Below are 14,612 nucleotides of genomic sequence, written 5' to 3' on the forward strand. Positions count from 1 at the left end.
TGAACAAATTTGCAAGTTTTCCTGACTTAAAGTTTCCCTTTTTAGAACAAACTTATTTGCTTAGAATTTGCTCTTAAGATTTGGCACAACTTCTGGCTTCTTACTTCTGAGTCAGGAGAGGAGAGCAAGAGAGGAGACTTCATCTCTAACAACAAACCAGGGTGACCTTTTTAGTTGTACAGAGTTCTTCAAGCAATCTGTACTGCTCTGACTGCCAGCCTATTCCTTTGCAGGGGAAGGTGGTAGAAGCTCAGAAAAATGTGTGTGAAACCGTACTTATCCTAACAGCTTGTGATTCAATGCTGGCAAATACTTGGGGCCTACTGACCTTTTCGTCAGCATGTAAATACTGGGAGAAATATACATTCACCCACACATATACAGTTCACACACATGCACAGTATGAATAGAGGATTTTAGCTGTCCAAGGTTTTAGAAAAATCAAGAATTTAAATGTTTCTTGGACTCTAATATGTGTAATGGAATGGAACGCAGGGGTGAAATGCTCCCAGTTCGGACCGGATTTCCTGATGTGGTAGCGATGGTGGCGGGTGGTTCGGAGAACCGGTAGCAAAAATCCCTGCAACCCCCCCCCCATGCCCAGCTGAGCCGTGCAATCATCAGAGGCTGTTTTTTTTACTTTTAAAAGCATTTTTTCTACAACCTCTTCGGCCAAAGAGGTTGCAGAAAAAAAAAATGCTTTTAAAAGCCTCTGACGATCCCAGCTGAGTTGCCTGATCGTCAGAGGCTTTTAAAACCTCTTTGGCCAACCTCTTTGGCCCCTCTCCTCTGGGTCCCGTCAGCTAAACAATGTCGGCTGGCAGGCCCGCGGGGGAGGGCTTTCTCTGTGGCTGCCCCAGCTTTCTGGAACAAGTTACCTCCTGAGGTCCGGACCATCCCCACCCTATTGGCCTTCCAAAAAGCGGTGAAGACCTGGCTTTTCCAGCAGGCCTGGGGCTGTTGATCTCGCTCTTGTGATCTGGCGAGATCCGGCCATGAATGGTGTGAATGAGTTTTTAATGTTTTTAATGTTTTTTAATTTTTAAATGTTTTTTATAATGATTTTTTAAATGTATTGTGAGCCTCCCTGAGTCTTCCGAGAGGGGCGGCATATAAATTTAATTAATTAAATTAAATTAAAAGTAAAAAAAAAAGTTGGCCACGCCCACCCAGTCACATTACACCCCCCACCAAGCCACGCCCACAGAACCGGTAGTAACAAATTTTACATTTCACCACTGGTGGAATGAAATGGGTGGAGTAGGTAGAAGGGCTGAGAATATGACTGCACTTCCACAGGAAAACAATTCCATTGTGGGTGCAGAAAATCAGCCTGACAGGAACAGCATAATCTGAATCGTGTTTCTTTAAATGTCCATTTCCAATGTAAAGTCTTCAAGAATAAAATAATCTTAACATCTCTGTACCACCCATAGCCCAAAACGATAAACAAGGAGAAAATGTACACATTAAATTATTTTGAATGTATAAATTATCCATTCACAATCTGGAAGCCTTCAGATATATTTTGACAATTTGCACTACTCTTAGCTAGTATGGTAATGGCTAAACTGGTTGGAGTTAAAATGAATCTCTTGTCCAAATATATCTGAAGGTTATAAGTAAGGAATGGCTTATCATTTTTGTTTTGTTTGATTGATTTTTATAGCTTACCATTTTTATCTATTTTTGCATCGCATACTCTATTAGGGAGGTAATCTTGAAAAACTGAGAATTGATTTCTTTTCAGTCTTCTTTCTCACTTCCCCTTTTTGTGTATCTATAACAAAATGCAGAATTTCTAAAAATCTGAGTAGTGTTTTATTTTATCTGCAGATAAAATTCTGTTCAGCTTGTACTTATGCAGCTATTCTAAACTCTTCTGCATTCAATATTTGTAAAACATTGGATTAAGAATTCATTTCTATAAAAAATGACAACAGCACCATATTTTTTCTCCTAATCATTCTGCTTTGCTCAGACTGTTATGGCTACAGATGCTATGCGAAGTGACATAGGAGATCTGGTCGAAGATGGCTGCCAATCACAGAAAATCAACTAAACAATAAGAGCAGAACATAACATTTTATCACACATAATATGCAATCAGGCAGCAGGAGAAAAATCACAGCGATTTACATGTTTCACTGCACATCTAAAAAAAACAAGTTGGGTTGGAATTGGTACCAGGACTTTTCTAAGGAAAAAATTATTAATATGGGCAGACTTAAAATGCAAAAAGCAGTATTAAAACCACAATTTAAGCCATTTAAAAACTCAATTGAAGAGATGTATCTTGACTACATTTCTAAAAGCAAAGACATAAGATGAATGGTTAGAGGAACTGGGCATGGCTAGTCTAGTGAAGAGAAGGACCAGGGGAGACATGATAGCAATGTTCCAGTATTTGAGGGGCTGCCACAGAGAGGAAGGGGTCAAGCTATTTTCCAAGGCACCCGAAGGCCCGACAAGGAATAATGGATGAAAACTGATCAAGGAGAGATTCAACCTAGAAATAATGAGAAATTTTCTGACAGTGAGAACAATCAACCAATGGAACAGAAGTTGCCTTCAGAAGTTGTGGGAGGTTCATCACTGGAAGCTTTCAAGAAGAGACTGGACTGCTGTTTGTCAGAAATGGTGTAGGGTCTCCTGCTTGGGCAGGGGGTTGGACTAAATGACCTATGAGGTCCCTTCCAACTCTGTTAATCTGTTAAACTGACTGTTTCTCAGAGACTGGGCTCAGGAGATTAGGGAGCCTGTGAGATATTGTTTATTATTGCTGAAGGTTGTCCTAGGCTATTATTTGTTTATTTTACTCCTGTATATTCTTATTTTACATTTTCATTTTGTATTATTATATCAACACTTTCTATCTGTGTCTGCTGCCCAGGGTTGCTTTTGTGAGATGAGTGGTCATCTAAACATAAAAGCAGAGAAAACTAATTCCATCCGGAAGTTCAGTAGCGTTCTGTGAAACTCTGTGACTCTGATGTAGCCACGCCAAGATAGGATCTGCCTCTCCTATACTTTTCATGATGCTAAGCATTACATTTACTGAAAGTGACCATCTGGTCCACTTTATAGGTCACACCCTTGTGTTTGTCTGAAGGATTTGTTGTCCTCTTTTTTTAGTCAAAATGGAACCCCAGAGTTGCTTACAAAAATCAGTATACAACAGTACCTGTCCTCAAGTTTACAATCAGGGGTATTTGTAGGGAATGGTTAAAAAGTCAAGTTGGATGATGTGATTAACCTCTCCCTGTTTTGTTTTGTTTTTGAACGTGGAGGGCTTTTTAAAATCTATGATGCACATAAAAAAAAAACAAGTGGAACTTATACCATGCGTCTGCCTTATTAACTAGTTTGACCATAATCTATCAACTTCCTTGCTTTTATGTCTCTGGAGATTCTCAGTCATCCACATCATGGTTGCCCCAAAGGTGCTTTTTTCAAGAGGCAATGGGACTTTCCCTTTTTTTCTTTGACAATGTGTTCTGCCCCAGCTCCGGATTCCCGAGGATATTGACACACACCAACGGTCCTTATCAAATTTATTAAGTAGCAAGAATAAACCAAAGTCCAGCAAAGGTTGGCAACCAGCCCAGAAAACAAGATACGATAAGACTTTTCCAAAAATGCTCTGATGATAATTACAAGTTGTTTCCAGCAAGAAACTTACTAACAGCGTGTGACTTAAATAGGCTAAGGGAGTGGCCAATTATCCTCAAGCCTTACTCTCGAGGAGACCTCCTCCTCCTGAGTAGCCACTCCTGCCTTTTGGCAGCCCTGTGTGCTCGAGCATTGAGAAGAGTCTCCTCCACTTCGCTCTCTCCACTTGAAGAAGCCTCTGGAGGTTCTGAAGGCCCTGGCTGAGTCTCTGCCTCTGGCACCACATCCTCTTCAGCCTCCTCACTGTCCGATGCGAGCACCGGCTGCGCTGGCTGCTGGCACGACACCATACCAGCCTCCTCGTCATTGGGATCAGCCACGATCCGTGCAGGCCACTGGCGGGAAACAAAACAATGTTTTGCTTCTCATCCAAGAAGCTTCTTCAGAGCTGAAGATGTTTCTTGGATAAGAAGCAAAACATCTTCAAAGAAAAAAAGAGAAAGTCCAGTTGCCTCTTGAAAAAAACATCTTTGGGACTTCCTTGCCAAGGGTGAAATCCAGCAGGTTCTGACAGGTTCTGGAGAACCGGTAGGGAAACTTTTGAGCAGTTCAGAGAACCGGTAGCGGAAATTTTGAGTGGTTCAGACAACTGGCAAATACCACCTCTGGCTGGCCCCAAAGTGGGGAGGGAATGGGGATTTTGCAGTATCCATCCCTTGGAGTGGGATGGGAATGAAGATTTTGCAGTATCCTTCCCCTGCCATGCCCACCAAGCCACATCATACCCACCAAGCCATGCCCACAGAACCGGTAGTAAAAAAATTTGGATTTCACCACTGTTCCTTGCTTTCGTAGGTTTTATGTGTGTTTTTCTTTTAGCCAAGTTTTTCCTACGTAACCAAGATTTTTCTGAGTATGAGCTAATTATTGCAGGGAAGATCACAAGCCATCTTTATTAGTAAATGAAAAATGATGTAAAAGATCAATAACTGATCACAGGCTATAAAAATGCTCAATTCATCCTCATGCTCAATAATTAAATGGAGAGCACATAACATAGCCATAGGTAGAACTAAGGCTGGTCAATGTCTGTCAGGACACTATCAGCATGGAAGAAAATAGCATACCAATGGAGTGCCAAATAAATAAGCAATATTATGGAACCATCCTGCTTTTTTCTTTTGCGCCCTTAATTTATTTTCACAAGCAAACAACACCAAGGCTCCCAAATTTGGATTGCAAAAATCTGGGCCACTACCAGATGGCACAAAGAAATAGAAAAACTCTTTTCCTGCCATCTAGTGCAGCGGCCCCCAACCTTTTGGGTACCAGGGACCGATTCCATGGAGAGAGGTTTTTCCATGGACCGGAGCAGGCATGGTTTGGCATGCTGCCTGCATCCCACGGATGGGACTTCACTTGTTTGTGCTGTGTGATTTGTGGCATGCTAGGGACCAGTGCTAGTCCACGGACTGGGGGTTGGGGACCCCTGATCTAGTGCTCTTCTGAGGTTTTGCAAGAAAGACCTGATTCCTCTAACAAAACTATTTTGCTGGTTAGGTTTTAGCACAGGAAAATAATAGTTCAGCAGACAATACATCCCACCAGTCACCAGAAGGGGTTTAAACGATTTGCCGCTAAGCCAAGAACAGATGCAAGCTTTCCCTCTTTGTCTGCTGTTTAATACCTCCATAACTGACTGCCTTGGATACAATTTCCAACCTGCCTTCACTTCTTAAATGGAGCTTTAAAATTCTCCATTCCCTTGTTATATTCTGTACACAAAAGAAGATTGGTAATGCTTCCAATGCCTTTAGAAAAGAATGGAAATACATTGCTAGAGAAGTAATTCAGCTTTTTGTCCTAAACAGGGGTGAAGCAGGATCTGATTTCTTTCAGGACAAAGTCCATAATATCAGGTTGAAAATAATTCTGTTAACTTTAGATGCTTTTATTAATAGGAGAATTAATAGGAGATTAATAGCCCCCGTAATTTTCATCTCAAAGAAATAAAAGAGAGATGTACAGTATTTTTCCTGTCTTGCTTTATGCAGGATGAACAAAATTTTTGAACCAGAAGGACACACTTAAAATTATTTTTATTTTCAGCTTCCAAAGGCAAAGTTGGCCAACAAGATGGCAGCTGTGACTGCATGATTGAAGCCTGGCCCTTTTTTAAATTTAGGTTATAAATACAACATCCAACATCTTTGAACCTAAAATCAAAGTAGGGTTTTAATTGCACAATCACAGTGCCATCATCTCTCCTTCCCCCAAAACACACATGCCCATGAAAAGATAGTATGATAGTAATGTCAGTATCCAGTTTGATCTGAAGTTTTTGGGTCGCCCCGCTTTTTTTTAAAAAAAGGGAATAGGTATGTCTCGCCTTTGGATAGACAATACACTATTTCCTGTGCTTCAAGTTTAAACAATTATGGTGATTTTGGTATTTAGCAGGGCCACTGCTAAGCTGCAGAAGTTAGACCTTGAGACACAAGGACACAAGTTCTCATTTTAATTCCATCTCTATACTGCACTAATGAAATCTATTAAAGGAGACAAGACTATATCTGTTGGCCTAAGACTTCACTGTCCATTGGTTCTCTCTGTAATCTCCATGAGAACAGATGAGAATTAGTGATACATATCTGTATTTGCCTAATATGCAAACTAGCAAACCATCTCTTAATTGAATATATGTTCCCAGCCTGTGCTTATGACAGATTGTATCATGTTGAAAAATTTGGGAATCACTGAATAGACATGTCAACTGCAGGGAACTTCTAGGCATATTGAAAGCTATGCATGATCAGACACAGTGGTGAAACCTGAAGCGGAATGTAGGTGCACTTATTCAAGGCCACTCAATTTTTAGTATATATTTTGCTTATATTCTGTTTTTCCTGTTACATGTTTTTTCTTGTTTTTCTGCAAGAGTCTGACACACTTGTTTAAAAGCATAACATGCATTTACTTTTGATTAGCAGTTTTATACTATTTATTATTGGATTTTCTATTCATTTCATAAAGCAGCTTACAACAGTGAAGACAATGCAAAATGTAACAAAATAATATTCATACGATTAAGTACTTACAAATAGAGATGAAGTCCTCTATCCCCAGTTCTCTTGTAAATGAGGTTGTAACAAGACCAGTCCAATATGCAAGAAAAGTTTTGAAATCTTTAGTAGTTAGCAGATAGCAATAGCAATCTCAATAGCACTTGGATTTATATATTGCTTCATAGGGCTTTACAGCCCTCTCTAAGTGGTTTCCAAAGTCAGCATAGTGCCCTCAACAATCTGGGACATCATTTTACCAACCTTGGAAGGATGGAAGGCTGAGTCAACCTTGAACTGGTCATGATCGAACTCCTGGCAGTGAGCAAAGTCAGCCTGCAATACTGCATTCTAACCACTGTGCCACCATGGTTAGCAGATATATATTTCTTGATAATTCTTTCTCTTCTCTGAATGGAAAAGCAGCAATGTTGCCTGGATACACCCAACATACTTTTCATAAACAACAGGAAGAAATGTTGCTTCTGCTTTCCTTTGGAGAGAAACAGCATAGCTTAGCTGAAAACATACCAAAAGAGAGAGAAATTCCTTTATGGCTATTCCAATGTAATTATGGGGGGGAAATAATTCCTTTTGCTTTTTAAATTAATCATAGAAATCCATAGAAAGTGTTACAAATTTATTTACATATACATGTAAGGATACATATTCAATGGTATCAAAAGCCACTGAGAGGTCAAGAAGAGCATGGATGGTTGCAGTATATCCATTTTGCTCCTGCCAGAAGTCATCTACAAGCATTATCCATGTTGTCTCAGTCTTGTAACCCAGCCTGAACCCTGACTGAAATGAGCACCAATAATCTGTTTTGTTCAGGATCCTCTGACAATTAAAGACAATGTGCAATGACTTCTTCTTTCTGATGTTCTATAAACACATCTCCTCAAAATATGACACTTTATGGAATATCCATATCTGATCATTCTAGCTCCTTGAATCTTGCTCTGTTAAGGGCTATAACCAACCAAGTTGTTAAATTTTTGGAAAAGGTGGCAAAGCTAAAAGGTTGGTTTTTGTGAGATAGGTGGTTATACAAATTTGATAAACAAACAAATAAAAATAAATAACCCAGTACCGTCCTCACATTCAACTGATCATACAACATCTAGAGATCTGTTGCTGAGTGACATAAAAGTACAATCAATAAATACAGGAAAATATAATATGCAGTGGAAAACTCAATTATTTTTCCCATGGGTGAAGCTATGGAAATGTAGACGTTTCTGTTGTATCTCATCCCCTTATTTATCCTTCTCTGTTCCTCCAACTCATGTACCAAAATAAAGGGATTTATTGTCAGTGGAAAATGGGCATCAGGCGAGTCACTGAGCCAGTTCTACATTTGATACACCTGTCAGATGGTACAGATAGCAGCAGGAGGATAATACTGTATATCCATTAGGTAAATTAACTGCATTAGAATGATGTGCTCTTTCTCCCAGCACATGGATGAGAGAGGGAGACATGAATTGGCTTCCCTTCTGCATTTTCTCTGGCAAGAGCTAGGGAGAATCATATGGCTTTCTTTCCAGAAACTAACCTCCAATTCCTAAGTCCTTCTTTCCACAGGCATTTCTTTGTTTCAGTAGTGATAACTGCAAGCAATAATATACGTAAAAACAGGATGGACTCAATGCATAGACAGAGCTAGCCGATCTCCTTTTCCCCTTTCTTCTGAAATAAGATGTGGGTTTTAAAAAACTTTCTTTTTTATCTGTGTTAAGCTATTAACTCACAGGGCTGAAGACATTGGTTTTCGTAGAATTCTCTTCTCAAAATAATGGGATATTATACCAGCTGGGGCAAGGTGACAGGAGGATTGATTGGTGATCCGAAGAAGGCATACAGTTTCTGGATTAGAAGTTTTGTATCTTTGCTCTGTAAGGAGGGTTTTCTGATCCAAGTTGCAATCAAATATTATCCAGTGGGAAATGAAAGGCATTGAAATTCCAATCAATAGATAGCAGAACATGGACCAGAGAGTAGACAGTTTATCTGTTCACAAGTCTTCCATATATTGAAGAAATACATTCCTATGAAAATAATGGGCACTGTCTCTAACTTGCACTTACCTGTGTAAATCAATACGTAAAAATGCATTTTTTCCTGTTAGACATTGTAACTTAAGTGGTTAGAGGAGTGTGGTAGCTGAGGAGGTTAGAACGCTGGACTGGCGATCAGCAGCCTTGCATTTGAGATCCATTGCTGTCACTGGGCAGTGTGAGCTCCTGTTACATGCTCCAGCTTCTGCCAACCCAGCAGTTCAAAAGTGGTGACTGCAAGTAGATAAATGGATAACACTTTTGTGGGTAACACAGGGATGTGAAAGGAGCCCCCAACTGGGTATCCCTGGGCAATGGTCATGTCACCAGCCCAATCCTTTCACCATGGAAGCACTTCAGTGTTTCTGACTCAGAACTATTAGTATACCTACAGTAGATGGTTGTTATAGAATCAAATGAAGGGAAGTTTTCACAGTGTGTTAAACCATGTTTTCCTAACCTTGGCTTGTTGAATAAACACAATTATCTGGCTTCACAGACTGTAAACCCGTGTTTCTCAACCTCAGTAACTTTCAGATGTGTGGACTTCAATTATCAGCGTTCTCCTGCAGGATATTGAAGTCCACACATCTTAAAGTTCCTGACATTGAGAAACACTGCTGTAAACAATAGATTGCAAGCCACAGATACAATCTATTTATGGTTTGCAATCTACAGATAGATTGCAAGCCACAGTGCAATTCACAGCACAAAAAAGGTAACCCCAGAATAATGTAGTTGTAAATTAAGATTTTTAAACAGGGACATCAGCAGGGGTAGATTAATAAGAAGATAAAGATTGTGGCCCCAACTATTTGATCAAAGTCCTGTTTCTTTTTACATGCATAACACACATAAAAAAGAAGCAGGACTTCAATTGCATGGTAGTAACAGCCATCTTTATTTTTGTGACCCACTGCCAGAGAAGCCCCAGTTTTTAGGGCTCTGCAGGAACCACCCATTCCTCCTCAATGTTAGAATTTTGCTCCGAAAACAAATTAATCATCCCAATTAATCTGAATTCTGGAATACTATACAGGAAACTCAGATTTTCACTCTTATCTAGCATGAAAAGGGCTACAGTATTAAATGCCCATAACATTTTTCTTAGACTCTAATGATATTTGCAGGAAATTAAAAACATTGTAAGTGCACCTTATGATTGCTACATCGCATAGAATTTGAGCTTTTCTTTAAAGCGACCACAACTTTTTGTTTAGAGACAGATTTAATGAAGATATTAGGAGATAGGCTGAAGGATTGGGGGGGGGGGGCAAAACGAATGGATCAATTATTTTCTTTGTGAATGAATTGGAATTGGAAATCGAACAACATGGTGGAAAGCAGAGATTAATTCATTCAACTTGCAAAATTAAAATCATCTATAGCAGTGTTTCCCAAACTTTTGACATATGTGTACCCCTTCTATAATTTTCGTAATGCTGAGTACCCCTCATAAAAAACATATGCTTTAATAAAAATCAAAATATATTTATTTTTTATTTTTTTTGGTACATACACAAAATAAACAAAAGTTATATTATAAAGAACATTTATTTGATTCAATGAGAAGGATGAAATTGTTTATGTTGAGATGACAGATCATCATAATTTGGTTCCCTGGTTGTTAATTTTTAATCTGAGATGCGGTTCCACGTCCAATAGTCTGTTCCTTTTTTTCGACTTAATGTCTACAAATGCAGAAAAAGCAACTTCGCATAAATATGAAGTTGGAAAAGGCAAGATGTATTTCAGGACTTTTTCTGTTAAAACCGGATACACATGTTGCATTTGTAACCAGAATGATGTTAAAGTACACTCCTTATGTTTATTTCTCAAGAATCCGTCCGAAGCTAACTCCAACAATTGCTCTTCTTCCGCATGCGACAAACCTTCTGGCATGGATGTTGTGTTAATGTTGAACGGATATCTTATCCATTCAATATTTTTGTTTAAATCAAGGAAATAGTTTTTCAAGCCAACTTGCAAACTCTCCAAATGCTGTATTATGCATTTCAGAATATCAGCCTCAATTTTAGTAGCCGAACTTGTTATAAACTCATGAAGAGAGGGAAACGAGTCTACTTCTCCATTACCAACTCTCTTTTGCCATAAATTTAGTTTTGCGATGGTAGCGTTCACTTTATCTTGAACGTGAAACAATGAAATTTCTTTGCCTTGTAACGATAAGTTGAGGCAATTTAAAACAGAGAATATATCTGCTAAGTATGCTAGTTTACAAAGCCATTTCCAGTCATGTAAACAATTTCTCAACTCAAATCTATCATTAAGAAAGCATTGAAGTTCATGTCTAAGTTCGAACAATCGGTTTAGAATTTTTCCCCGAGATAGCCAACGAACATCGGTATGAAAAAGCAGCTGGGTATGACTACTTCCCATTTCTTCACATATTTGTGAAAAAAGTCGTGCATTCAAAGGACGGCTTTTAATGTAGTTAATGATTTTCACGCTTTCATCCAGAACTTTCTGTAGATCAGCGGGCATCTTACGTGTTGCCAAAGCCTCTCTGTGTATGCAACAATGTGTGGATATGACATTTGGAGCAACATTTTGAATTCTTGCAACGAGTCCTTTATTAATTCCGACCATACTTTTTGCTCCATCTGTGCTTATTCCAACACATCTATTCCAATCAATTTTGTTCTCTTGCATAAATGTATTCATAACATTAAAGATATCTTCTCCTGTTGTGTGACCTAATAAAGGCTGGCAAAATAAAAAGTCGTCATGAATTTCTTGATTTTTTTCGTATCTAACAAATGCAAAATTTGCAAAAATGCAAGATTTGCAAAATTCGCAATGTTGGTGGACTCATCGACTTGCAATGCATAATAACGACTTTGAGAAATATCAGATAATAACATCTGTTTTACATTATTAGACATATCAATGATTCGTCGATGAACTGTATTATTTGAGAGAGGAACGCAGTCAAAAGTTTGTTTCGCTCTATCTCCTATCATTACTTCTGCCATTATCTTGGCTGCAGGCTTGATTAAAATTTCGCCAATGGTTTCCGCTGCACTACATTTGGCAATTAAAAGCGACACGCGATACGAAGCTTCTAGTATTTTTTGATTGTCACCTCCCGTCAAACCCTGCATTACTTTTCGAGACTGATTTAAACCCTTAAGTTTATTTTCAAAAAAATCTATGGGTTTATCTTTGTACTGATTATGGTTTGTCTCAAAATGGCGCTTTAAGTTGGATGGTTTCATGCTTTCATTTGTTAGATTTTCAAAACAAATGACGCAAAGTGGAATAGGCTCATTTTCATCTCCAGTCCGTGAGAATCTAAATTTAAGATATTCTTTGTCGTACTTGAGAGTTTTCCTTGCTTTTTTCTTAACAGAATCCATAATCTCTGTTAGGGATAAAAAAAAAGCGATCCATAATCTCTGTTAGGGATAAAAATTGTATTTTATAAAAATAATCAAAATCAGTGGAACTTACTAAAGCACGATAACAGGCGCCCGGAACTAACTATTAAAGAAGTAAGTTGTCTCTGTAACGAAGTGCAGTATATTCATGCCGTGTCACGCCTCACAAGACTGTCTAACCATTAGATAACACTGCAATTCTCCGGCGTTTAAACAGCTCCGTGGCTCAACGTCAACTGTTAATGTTCCCGCAGTTTAAAAATGGCCGAACCCGAGCTGCGCGAAGGATGCGCAGAAGTTCCCGCCATAATGAGTTGCGATACGATGTACGATGGTCCCAGTTCCCATGTAAAAACTGCAATATGCGCCTATTTCTTTCCTTGTTCTGTGGGCGCAGCTAAGCACGGTGCAGTGGATATTCCCACGTGATCCCCCACCAAACTCTGGTGCAATGCGTACCCCCACCAAACTCTTCCCGTACCCCTGGGGGTACGCAAACCGCACTTTGGGAAACACTGATCTATAGGTAGAAAAGAATACTTTGGAAATAGGACCACAGCAGTGCATTTTAGATGCTTTAAAATTCTATACTTGAATTTTCCTTTTCATTACTGGCAACTTCCCTTCAGTCTCTTGGTTTAGCATATTAAAATGTAGGCTGATAATATATATATATATATTTTATTAGCCTATATTTTATATATTCCAAAGCCTGCTTTTTAAAATATGTGGCTTTCTAGCTGGTTCTAATATAGGTATTTACAAAGGAGCTATCTTGCCTGGCATCTGTATAATCCAATAAATCAACCAGAACTGAATAGTTGCTGCCATTTATATTTTCAAAGGGGTAACAGGCTGTGCAACCCAATGGCTCTATTTTATTACCCAGCCACATCTAATTACCTCCACTTATTTAGCAGATTATGTATAATAATAGCAATAATAACAGTCAAATTTTATTGCACTATTAGACTTTTCCTTTGTAAGTTGAAAATGGACTTATGGCAGAAGTTTTTGCAGTACTGAATGTATCTAGCAATGCCTTTCTCTGTGGCTAAAATATGTCTATTCTGCTTTCTCATAAGTACTATAAACTCATTCATTTAATGTTCTGCCCTTTCTAATGTTAATTAAAAGTTACTTGAGGACTGTTTCTGTCCAAATTATTACTTCCTGCTGACTTTGGCTAGGGAAATTCTATCTCAATGCGCCAACTGAGTTCTTAGTTCTTCAATGTCTGTTTGTGTTCAAGGAATGCATTTTATTGTTCTTTTCATTTCTAAGAGTAATAAAATATCATGGTGACATTTTTAAATGAATGAAAAAATATAGCAGATAATTAGTACATTAATAAACACCTCTCTCCTCCAGCAGAAGAAAATCTGAGACTTGATCGCTTATTCTCCCAAGCAAGAACAACAGGAAGCAATAAAAAGAATAGAATTCTGTACAAAGAAAACTTTTGGCTAGGCAGAATAAATACTAAACATGCCACAGCTACAATCATGCTTTACAGCGAATGCAAACAAATAACTGCAACAACTGAAACCTTAAAAATGCAAAATAACCTAGGAAAATCCTATTGCAATACAGGTTGTCCTCGACTTATGACCACAATTGAGCCAACATTTTCTGTTGCTAAATGAAACATTTGTTAAGTGAGTTTTGCCTCACTTTATGATTTTTCTTGCCACAGTCATTAAGTGAATCACTGCAGTAATCCAGATAATCTGGCTTCCCCATTGATTTTGCTTGTCAGACGGCCACAAAAGATGCTGACATGATCCCAGGGCATAGCAACTGTCATAAATAAGAGTCAGTTGCCAATTGTCTGAATTTTGATCACATGACCATGGGGATGCTGCACTGGTCATAAGTGTGAAAAATGGTCATAAGTTACTTTTTTCAGTGCTGTTGTAACTTTTAACAGTCACTAAATGAACTGTTGTAAGTTGTGGACTACCTGTAATGTTACAACAGTGTCAGTGGGAAATTCTATTAACCATGGATAGAACCTGGGGGGAGAAGAGAAAATATCCAATTTTGTCTGAGAATCCAAATGTTAGTTTAATTCAAATGTGCACTGTAGATATATGTAAGCAAACTTTCTGACTAGTGGTGGGTTGCCCCCGCTTCAGACCAGTTCTATAGAACTGGTAGTAAAACTGGCGGGAGGCTCCGTTCACTGAACCTGATGTCTGAGCATGGGTGAGCGAAGTGAGCACACACGCGTGGCCCTGTTGCAAACCGGTAGTAAAGGTAAGTAGAACCCACCCCTGTTTCTGACCCAAGAGCTGCTCAGAACTTTAATTGATATGGTGGAATGTCACTAGCAGAAGTATTAATTTACAGAAAATTAAAATGATATACTTTTAATGTTATTAGTATCTTGCCAAGCCTTTAATTTATTTTTTCTTTTGGTACATTGAAAATTACAATATGGTAAAACCTTCAAAAAACTCTAAGTCTGCAGC

Source organism: Pantherophis guttatus, chromosome 1 (assembly GCF_059756535.1).
Source record: "Pantherophis guttatus breed Tessera chromosome 1, ASM5975653v1, whole genome shotgun sequence".
NCBI lineage: Eukaryota > Metazoa > Chordata > Lepidosauria > Squamata > Colubridae > Pantherophis > Pantherophis guttatus.